This window comes from Triticum aestivum, chromosome 2B (assembly GCF_018294505.1).
Source record: "Triticum aestivum cultivar Chinese Spring chromosome 2B, IWGSC CS RefSeq v2.1, whole genome shotgun sequence".
NCBI classification, from domain to species: Eukaryota; Viridiplantae; Streptophyta; class Magnoliopsida; order Poales; family Poaceae; genus Triticum; species Triticum aestivum.
In genome coordinates this window covers 173,725,265-173,736,877 of record NC_057798.1, presented here as the reverse complement: position 1 = coordinate 173,736,877, position 11,613 = coordinate 173,725,265, and the positions used below count along the sequence as shown (strand labels likewise).

At 44.3% G+C, this 11,613-nt stretch overlaps 1 long non-coding RNA gene across 1 annotated transcript; it reads left to right on the top strand.

Annotated features, from left to right (window-relative positions):
- The first annotated feature begins 5,828 nt into the window (after positions 1 to 5,828).
- LOC123040972 (uncharacterized) lies at positions 5,829 to 6,369 on the top strand. The gene is made up of 2 exons (XR_006418337.1): positions 5,829 to 5,933; positions 6,109 to 6,369. It is a non-coding gene; the product is annotated as an uncharacterized lncRNA (long non-coding RNA).
- Positions 6,370 to 11,613: the final 5,244 nt, after the last annotated feature.

Here is an 11,613-nt window from a genome sequence, read left to right as displayed (position 1 = left end):
GTAGGTCATGGTGAGATTCCAGACATAAGTTTGAGCGTATACATACACATGCATGCATGAATTCCCATCATGGCTTGAAGTGTGGTGTGACATACATATATACAACACGTCATTAACTAATCCTCGCTCCGTGTGGGGATTTATCGTTCCAAAGCACGGTGCCACATCAAAATTTTGTTCCACTGGGTATTCAAACATCAACACATATCCATACATACGTTTGGGCCACATGCATGCAGTGGTTATCTTCGGGCACTAGCTACTTGCATGATTATTGGCGTGCTAGCCCATCTCTGAGGTCGTGTGGACGTACATCACTTTGACCAACAACAAGAGAGAGGTTGTAGGGCCAAGGTGGATTCTTCTTGGTCCGTTTTATGATACATCTTGGTGAGATGCCCTCTCCCGCCGACTGAAAGTTTGTGTGTGTGTGTGTGTGTGTGTGTGTGTGTGTGTGTGTGTTTGACAGGGGGACATCTACTTCACACTTTGATAGGTGATCATCCGTGGGGTTGGGGATGTCCAGTTAATTTGCGAGACATGTGCCGCATCAAAGTTGTGAATTGGGTATTTAAATATCACACCACCTTTTTCATACATATAGTTCCGCTACCCGCATGTGTTTGTATGTGGTCTCACCCCATCTCGCGCCAGAAGCACACATTTCTGGGCCTGCACACGGTCCACCTTTCACTGGAAACGAAAGGGGGTGTGGTTTGACCATGATGGACTCCTATAGGTTTACTATTACGGTAGGGTGATATGTTAGGCCTAGGTATTTGGGGTCATGCGTTCATAGCTAGGATTCCCCTCCTGCCGACACGAGGGGGGGGGGCAAGCAATATCGTGCGTTTTGTGAGACAGGTGCCACATCGAAGTTGTGCATTTGGTATTTGAACATCAAACCAACATTTTCATTCCTATTTTTGGTCCACATGCAAGTGTGTTCGTGTTCTGACCCTTTCCCGCGTTGTTTTCGCCAAGTTTATAAACATTAGAAAAGTCGGATGACGCAACAGACATGGTTCACTAACACTACGCGTGTGCCATGCCGGTGGCCCTCTACTCACTCACATCAGCACAGTACATTGGGCTCCACGAGGCTTCCCTCGCAATCTAAAAAATATCTACCCTGCTGTAGGGTTTTTCTGTTTGATAACAGATGGTTATTATGTTTCGACCATGTGTGATGTTTGTTGTTCCCACTCCCGCCTACATCCCTCAAAAATATCTGCCTGGCTCGAGGGTTTTCCTGTTCGATAACACACGGTTGTTATTTTGGGACCGTGTGCGATGCATCATCCAAATTAAAATAGCCCCGGCATTTTACTCCCGCGTAGTAAAATTTACAGTAGCCGCATCATTTCCTCAAACACCCCCCTCCACCCCCCCCCCAAAAAAACTCCTCACGCACGCGCACACACACATACACACACCCTACCACAACCCCTCCCTCGCTCGAAACCCTAGCAAGGTCGCCGCCGCCGCAAGGCCCCCATTGTCAACATCTGCCGGTTTACCCATGCAGCTTACCCACCGATCTCCATACCCTAGTCGCCCTGAGTTTCTTAGATGATGCCTGCCAAATTCCCCCTTTCCCATAGATCCCCATCCCCATCCCCCACTCCAGAGCATCGCAGCCTAAGCCCGACAACACTTCCCATGGAGCTCGAGGAGCGACTGGCCCAAAAAGAGGTGTATCGCGGCCTCTTCACCCGACGTTGCCAAGGTGGCCGCAGAGGAAGCTGACGACCATTATTGGCCGCAGGCTCTCAGTCAGCGGGCTAGACTATGCGGGTATGTCGCGGATGTCGGCTATGACATTGAGGTCATCGACCTGGACGACTTGACGTGAGTATGTCACATGTTAAGTGGCCCACCCCAACCGCTTGGGTTCAACCGCCGTCGATCTCATCAATGGCCCCGCTGCTGATCTCCTCTGGCTCGCTGTCAAGAATTTGTCATTCCACGTCACCATCAAGCCACTTTTTATCTTTTCTGAAGGACACGTTCTACGGCGCTGGCTTGGGATCAACAGCTACCAAGTCAGACCTCATCGATGGCGACCACGAGGAGGCAACCCTCTCCGTCTCTTCCAAGGGGAAAGATCCCATCTACGACATCGAGGAGGGCACCCTACAGCCATTCTCTTCCAAGGGGAAGGAGCCCATCTGCGACAACATGGAGCCCACCCAGGGTCCATGTTCTTTCCACGGAACAAGCCCGTCCGTCGCAAGTGAGGAAACCAATGATTTGTTTTGTCGTGCCTCTTCACAGGGGGGAACCCATGATTTGTTTTATCAGTCACTTTTTTAGTGTAGTGAGAATATGTCCAGTTTTAATTGCTATATTTGGTTGTTTGCTATATGCCTTGTTTATTTCAGTTGTTCACAATGTGATGCTCTGTATGTGCAACTATTTACTGTGCAATACATTTTCATCAATACCAGTTTTAAACATACCGATAGGAATGCATATATTTGCTTTCTGTTAAGCCTGTTATAGCTAGCATATGCCTCTTTTAAAGTTTTTTGGTTGTTCGGTTGTTTGTAGTTAGCATATGTCCAGTTCAAATGCTATATTTGGTTGTTCATAGTATGCCTTGTTTATTCCAGTTATTCACAACATAATGTTCTATATGTTCAAGTATGAACTGTGTAGTTCAATTTCATCAATACCAGTTTCAACAATACCACTATGAATGACTACATTTAGTTGTTGTTAAGCATGTTGTAGTTAACACTCCATTTTTATTTAACAGTAACCAATGTACTTAGACTGGCACAATACCAGTTTGAATGACTATATTTGCTTCTTGTTAAATGTTAGGCCTGTTGCAGTTAACACACCTTTCCACTTCTTGTTTTCCTTAACTAGCATGCTTAAACCTGCACACATAAACCATCGTTTGGAGATTATTTTGTCTGCCGTGGATATATTTGGTTGATGTTTAGCCTGTTGTGCTTAACATGCCTCTCCATGTACTTACACAAGACAATTTTGGGAACGACTGCTGTTTTCCATCGAGGTTAGTTTCATCCCATGGCTTATATATACTCATTGTTCAGGATAGCGGTAGCTGGTTCCATATAGGCCGGGGGCTGATAAGGGATTAATCGGTAATACGTACTTTTAACTGAATGTATCTGTAACCCATTTATCGGTAGGTTAATAAGGGCCATATCTAATATATCTGAGGCTACATAGCAACATGAACTGCACTGAATGTCTAAATATGCAATCCTAGGCTACATAGCAACAAGGAAGAGTGCAATAATTTGTAAAAATGCAATAAACTCCCTCCGGCCCATAATATAAGATGTTAATTCATCCAATATGTGAGTATGTTGGATGTTAAGATATTATATAATGGGACAGAGGGAGTGTTGTACTACATCATTGTGCAATTGTTATTTAGCTTCTAATATTAACTGGGTGCTTTTAGATACATATGTCATTGGTAAAGATCCGCGCTTCGACCTTTTCTGCGTATGGGGCAATGAGATATTGATGAACCAGCATCAAGTGAGGAAGATGATAAAGATTGTCAGTAAAATGGGTCAAAAGATGGCAATTAAGCTATTTGTTTACACTTTATCCAAGACAACAGTGAACTATGGGATGGTAAGTAAGAACTCTGCATCCTTCTTTTTACTGCCCATAATGATTTGTGTTAGATGACAATGTCTGGATCTTTTTTCCTTTGTAGTGGTTCCCAAAGCAGTTTACGCATGATTACCTCTCAAACTACATGATTGGTGGGCATGCAAAGGTTAAAGTATTTCTACCAGAACACGATGACTATCTAGATGTGTTCATGAAGACAGTGAAGGATGGGCGGTCGACCATCCCAAGGGGTTGGAATAGATTCGTGTGTGCCTTCTGCGTGGAGGAGGGCACAATATGGGCATTCCGCTTCACCCCGTTCAGCAACCAGAATGTATTTCGCCTCTTTCTTTACCATCTTTAATAGTACAAGTATACAAATGTGGTTCATTATTCTTTATTTGGTGCTTATGTAATTCTTGAACATATGTACCTGTGAGTTGAATAATGCATTGGTTGTTTGAACCTGATGGATATGAATAAAATTATAGCATACATTCAAATTCAAATTCAAATTGGGCACAATTTTAAATAGCAACAATTAAATTAGGGTGAAATTACGCTCTGCTGGTCATTACGGCGTACATGGTCGGTAAAACACAAATGTGTGTGATATACACCATAATCTGACACGGTTCACACAGAGGAAACGTGTGCAAGCATGCACATAGTTGCCGTTTACAAAGCGTGTGTGATGTTAGACAATATCACAAATGGTGCAAGCAAACTAAATGTTTGTTATAGTTGCCTTATCGTACACGATTTATAATCATGAACTGTTTCTCATGTGGTATGCATCGTAAACGTTGCACCAAAGAATAGCATGTGCGATAGTATCATGTTCGACACTGTTACGACGGTCCGACGTTTCGTAATCCTATCCCACACTTATACGATGATTAGCTAATATTCTTAATTAGTTATCACATACGGTTCGGGCAAAGTGAATGTGTGCGATTTTGTTCTTATCATACACGTTCTATACTCGCGAACTATTTGTGATGGGCTGCACATCGTAAACGTAGCACCATAGAATACCAACTTTAATGGTAATGCCAGCACAAACAAGTAGCAAGGATGGAGCATTTGGGATATTCGAGATATCATAATCAGTTTTATAGGGACAACTGTTTGCATCATGGCTCCCTATCCCCTACGGTTTCTCGGTCATGTGGGAAGGACCCTCCCTATCGCCCACACTTGTCTCGCAATGGTTTCAAAATGTCGTCATGAAAAGGGGTTAAAAACCATTTGTATAGCATCTCGTTGTACCAGTGACCAGACTACCAACTTCTCCATTAGGAGTAGAGATTTTGCATGAATGGCTATTACGAACGACAACGACTACCGAGTATTTTTGCACACATTTTTTAACAAATTTCTAAACATTTGAATGGACACACTTGATTTCAGAATGTAGCCTGTCTGGCTTTCTGTATGACTGATAAGAAATATAATATGACTGCGTCAATGAACGTATGTACGTGGCGGTCTGATGACCCGCCTTCCGCCATGGCCATCCTCGACGTTGTGATGCACGCCCTGACATTCTTGAGTATCGCCCTGATATCAGGCCCGACTACGGTGTGCTCCATGGTGTCCCGCACGGCGTCCCTCCGCAGGGGCGCGCGGATGCGTACGGCCATAAGAAAAAGATATATTATTTTTGTGATATTAGGAAACATGTGATTGTCAATTAATAGTAGAGATAATGATAATAATAAATGACATAATGTGCGGGATTAATGATTTCTTATTGAGAAATATCTCATTTTGTTTTGGAAGGTTAGCAAGAAAAATATTATGTTTATATTTTAGGAAGGTGATCTCACATATATGGTACGATTTTTAAATTATTAATTACCTATTATTTACATGATTAAAATGAATCAACCCACGTGCCAAAACAAGCACAAAATAAGATCTCCCTTTAATGAGATTTGCTTTTTTAATGAGAAAGGGAAAAATCAGTGGGAGGGGTGGTGAGAGGAAATAAAACCGGAGTACCAGGCTAACAAGTGCTCCATTAGGAGTAGAGATATCAACACCATGTTACACATATATTGAAGACACAAGATATGCCATATCTTTGACTTTTACTTTTCCAACATATCTTGATGACACGAGATATGTCATATCTTTGACTTTTATTTTTCTTCAGATATCATCATCCATGGCTATAAGAGATGGCATAGACCATTTGGATGTGCATCTTTTGTGTGCTCTCTTACTTGCCTTTTGGCGGTATATTACTTGAGACATGGGAACCCTCAATGTGACAATCATTCTATGTTTTCTAATCCTCATGCCACTCCAGTTAGTTCCTGGTAAATATATTTAAGAATAATCCCCTGCAAGAACAATGCACTTCCTAAATGTATGGTTTATATGTTTGCTAGCTAGTAGTATAAATTATACTATACTTGCATTCTTTTCTTTTGCCCCTTTAGAATATTGTAGGATCTGGTTTTCATGCACCATATTTTGATTATTGTTTTGTAGGTTCAGAGGCCAAGACGTGCAAAGATCTCAGTGGGACATATACCGCTTCACGTTGTTATCAGGCTGAATGTGTTGTGGCCTGCCGCAAGGAGGGCTTTACCCAAGGGGGGGTGTGAAGTTATTGTCAAAACAAAAAAAATTATGGTACTTTGTTTTTGCAAAAAAGAGTGTTGAATAAGAAACGTGTTAAGGCTGTCAAGGATGTGTTGTAGCAATTAATAAGATTATTTAGCAAGAAGAACTAATAATGATGAGTGATAAATTTTGTGACTCTGCCAGGTTGTCTTTATGTTTTGGCTCAAAACACACACATGAATATCTAACTCATGCCAATGTTCTAAAAAGTTGCATGCTAGAAATATTAGATTCATGTGACCATGAACCCTAATTTGCCAGCCTGGTAAAGTGTGTGTTGCAAAAATGATGTGTTCTTAGTGACTCGTTGCATATATATCCGCAATAACAAGAATTTCTTAGATCATGAGACTCGCTCCCTGATTTTCTAAACTAACACCAACTGAACAAAGAAGATGTGCGAGCCTAACTAATATGATTTTTATGTATGAATTATAGAGATATGAAAGAGGACGCCATAAAGGTGGCACACAACTATTATTTCCAGAGATGAAAATGGAACTCTTATAAGTCTGGTGCGCTCCCTATTGACCGCGGTCAAAGGGAATAATGAGGAGAACATTCATTTTGTAAACCCTTTGGAGTGTAAATGGACCAGAACAGATTTATCTCATACCATATCCTTTACCATATTATTTTCTTGGATTCATAGCGGAGCCGATATTGATGGGTTGTGGACTCGAATGTAGATATACCAGCCATAGATTCAAAGCAGAAACGGGGCAGACTTGGACCGGAAACCAAAATATTCGAATCAACAATCTGCTAGGTAGGTAATTATAGTCCTAGCAATGTTTGAGAGGGGTTTAAAATTCTGGCCTTGCATGAATCAATTAGCTAAGAAAATAAAGATATGATTTAGGCTAAAATCTAAGCTTTGTGAGATGGTATCAATACAAATTGAATAATTAAACCATGAACTCTACTAGTGATAAAGTTCATAGTTGGACATACTAGTCAAATGAACTTGATAACTCCATAATTAGTCTCTATCATATTAGGCTAGGATTGTTTTACTCAAAAATCAGATTATCCAGTTTGAAACTCTTAGAAAATTCTAGTTGATTTTCGGATAATCCGTATCTGCATGATATATGCTATACCGTATCAGGAGAATCAATTTGGAATCAGATATTACGTATCCAGAGAATTCTTTAAAATTAGATATGGATACTTTAAAGCAGATTCATTGCCGAATTCGGTGCCAAAATCATCGTATCCATTGACTCTTATATAAGCCCTAAGTGTAATGTGGGCTGGACCATGAGTATAATGTCAGGACCCCGACTCGATGTCACATCGATCTAGCTGGTAACACCTCATATCACTTTGCGGCCTCACGCACGGTATCCCCACGGGTGTCGTCTTACCTTTTCCCGGGACCGTTTGCGCCTTTTGGCTCACGTATATGATAGTGTCGCTAGCATCCATATGATAAAGAGCCCGGGCTGACATGACTAGTCGTAAACCCAAAGTGGCACAGACTTACAGGGACAGGCATCCATGACCCAGCTTCGAACGTGTCGGTCATCAGCAAGTGGGTCCGGGCTGTAGCACTGGGCTAGCAGGACTCCGGTAAACCGGGCTGTAGCGGGCTAACAGGACTCCGGTACTCAAAGCGTGACATTTCCCCGAAGGGACAGACACAGGAACGAAGAAGGACACATGCCGGCCAGCCTAAGTGTTCCAGAGCAGTAGCAAGCTACCATGGCTCAGCGGTAACACTAGGAGACATTTCCCGGTAAGAGAGGCTACAAAAGATAAACAACTAGATAGTCAGATCCCACACATACCAAGCATTTCAATCATACACACAATATGCTCGATATGTGCAATACAACGAAGCATCACAACATGACTCTACGACACAAGTACTTTATTTAAGGCTCAGGGAGCCATACATAACATACACCAAGGTACGGGTCTCACGACCCAACATACAAGTCATACAGTCATACAAACCAGCAGCGGAAGTAACTTGTCTGAGTACAGACAACTAGTAAAATAAAAGAGGCTTGGAAAGCCTAGCTATACTACGTGGTCCTTCACAAGCTCAGGGTCACCACCTGGGTCTTTAGCCTACTCGTTGATGTCAACGTCTACATAGAACCCATCAGAAGGGGTTGCAGCGTCTTCTGTAAAAATGTAGATTATAGCAACATGAGTACAAAGGTACTCAGCAAGACTTACATCAGATCCTACATACATGCATAGTATCAAGAAGGGTTGGTGGAGTTATTGCAGCAAGCCAGCTTTGACTCTTGGCTAAACTATCCTACGGTACTCCAACTGAAATGGTTTTGCGCACACGAGTCCACTACTCACCACTTCAATACACTACCGAGGATCCACCTCCGTCTTCCTACGGAAGAGCCATCCTCGGCACTCACACTTATCTTGAGGCTTTTAACAGTTTCCATTTACTTGTCTATGAACTGTATAGGCAACCAAGTAGTCCTTTACCGCGGACGCGGCTATTCGAATAGATTATGATAACCCTGCAGGGGTGTACTTCTTCATACATGTTTCCACCACTTAGCGTCTGCACACGACATGTGCTCGGCAGACTTCAAGCGAAAGCCGACGTGGGTGTAGACCACGACCTACCTAAACACTTAAGCCTCTAGTCCAGGTTTATCGCCTATTCAGGTTCCATCCGCAGGGAGTCCGGCCGAGGTTTCCCATACGGCCCCGAACGATGTGAACAGGGTTCCCGAGATACCTAACGGGTATTCGGTACACCCGGCCACGTACCTACCGCATCACAGCCCACCCCTACGGTCAGCGCTGTCCACGGCCTCCAGTAGGCTACAAACACCAGAAACTACTTGTAACTCCTGGACAGAGAGCTAGGGTGAATAAGAAGTCGAGCGGGGTCATATTTCAGGGCCCAATGCATGGTAGTAGCTGTATCTTAAATCACGCATACAGATCTCAGTGCTTAAGGTCGGCTTCAATGAAACAACCCACCATGTACTCCTACATGGCCTCTCATCGATACCTTTACCAAATCGTGTTCACCACACCACTCTCATTACCGACATAATCATTTCACTCTAGCCCATCACCCAGATGAACCAGACCTGACACGACTCTAAGCATAGCAGGCATAGCAAGGTAGGAACAACACATACATATGGCTCAATCAACTCCTACACATGCTAGTGAGTTTCATCTAGTTACTGTGGCAATGACAGGTCATGCAGAGGAAATGGGTTCAACTACCGTAGCACACAGCAGTTTGAATCGCGTTGTCTTAATGCAGTAAAAGAGAGCAGGAGCGAGAACATGGGATTGTATCGATATGATCAAATGGTTGGTTGCTTGCCTGATGGTTCGATGCACTGATACGGTTCTTCGTTAGGGTAAACACGGTACTCCTCGGGGACAGAACCTGTCGCAGAGAGCACCGATACACAAACATCACCAAACAATGTGCAACAATATGATGCATGCATGAAACATGGCAATATGAGTGTATTGGGCTAATGCAACTAAAACCAGAAGGGTTTGAACAAATTTGAATCAAGGATTCAAATTTCAAATTCAAATATGGCCCTTTTAAAGTGCTTTTCCTTGTTCTGCTTAAAACATCAATTTAACTTGTTTGATCATGCATGAAAATAGTACAGATGGATAGATTGGATTTTTCTGATCATTTTTCATATATAATTTGTCCAATTTGGAGTTACAGAATAAAAGTTATGAATTTTTGAAGTTTAAATAATATTCTGGAATTTCCTGATTTAATTTAAATCCAGAAAATCAATTACTGCGTCAGCCTGACGTCAGTGTGACGTCAGCAGGTCAACGGAACTGGTCCAGGTCAAACCTGACAGTGGGTCCCGCATGTCAGGGTGGTTAATTTAATTAAAACTTAATTAAAACTAATCCTGTTTAATTAACAGGGCTGGGCCCCACCTGTCATTGACTCAGGGGAGTCAACCAGGGCCCACCCGTGGTCAAACCCGGGTCGGCTGCACCGGCGTTTAGCCGCCGGCGAGCCCGACGCGGCGGCGGAAGTGGTTTTGGCCATTTCGGCCACCAAATGGGCCGCGGAGACCACCGGAGGGAAGCTGAGGACAAACCGCAGCTCTTGGCGGAGTCCGTTGAGGTCGGGATGGCCGGAGTTGGCGCCGGCGACGACTTTGGCGGCCACCGGGGTTCGGTCGGAGGTGAACTTGGCGCTAGAGGGTTCGGTGAGGCTCGTGGAGTAGCTAGCTAGGTGCTGCAGAACTTGGTGAGTAAGATGGACACCATCTTGTGGCCGGAGGATGACCGGGAGCATGTCGGCGACGAGCTCCACGACGGTGGGTGCGGTTGAGCTCCGGGAGGTTGCTGCATGGCTCGGGAGCAAGAACGGAAGGGAGGGGAAGATGGCTAAGCTCACAGTGAGTGCGACGGAGTTCTTGGTGCGGCCGGAGATGGACCGGAGCGACGACGGCGTTGAAGGGGATCTCCGGCGACGGTGAGCTCGGGCGAGGTCGGTGCGGTGGTCTCGGGCGTTGCGAGCGCTCGGGGCTCGGCTGCTCGATGAAGTGGACAGCGGCGGAGCTCCTGGACACGGTGAGACGGCGTGGGGTGGTCGGAGGGCGTGGCTACGGCGAGGGGGTGGCGGCGATGGCGTCGGCCATGGCTGGGGCGTGCGAGGGGGAGGAGCTGGAGAGGAGAGGGGGTGTCTGGGGGGTTCGGGGGAGAGAGAGAGACCGATCCTCGACGTCACCTGGCGAGGGGAGCGGCGAGGCGGCGAGCAGGTGCGTGGCGCACGCCGCGGTCGCCGTCGGGCACCTGCCTGCCTGCCTGGCCGGCAAGCAGCTCGCTGGAGCGGTGCTGGGCTGGGCCGGCAGGTGGGCCGGGGCAGGCGCCAGGTAAGTTTTTTCCATTTTCTTCTGTTTTCTGTTTTTCTAATACTTCTGCAACTTTGTTGAATTAAATAAAATACCTAGGCAATTTCAAAAATCACCAAATCACTCCTGGTCCATAGCTGGATTATTTCCAACATGAAACATTTTAGTTTGGAGGTATTTGAGCATTTAAACATTTTATATAATTTTAAATGCCTAAATTCAAATATTTATGAATTAATTCAAAAACCCTAAGATGGCCTAGGAAAATGTGCACCACTTTTTGCAGAGGTTCTGAACCAAGACAAAAATGATGGACATTTTAGAAGGGCATTTCAGGTTCATTGAAAATTATTTTAGTAAACCCTAGTTGGTTTCAGAGGGGACTGGGGGTTCTGTCATCCCCATTTCAAGTTTCTGATGAAAGAATAAACATGATGCAACACTCTAATGCATGACTAGCTAGGTTGTGACATATAACATGTTTAGGATTGCATAATATGTAGTATCACCATACACTACTGCA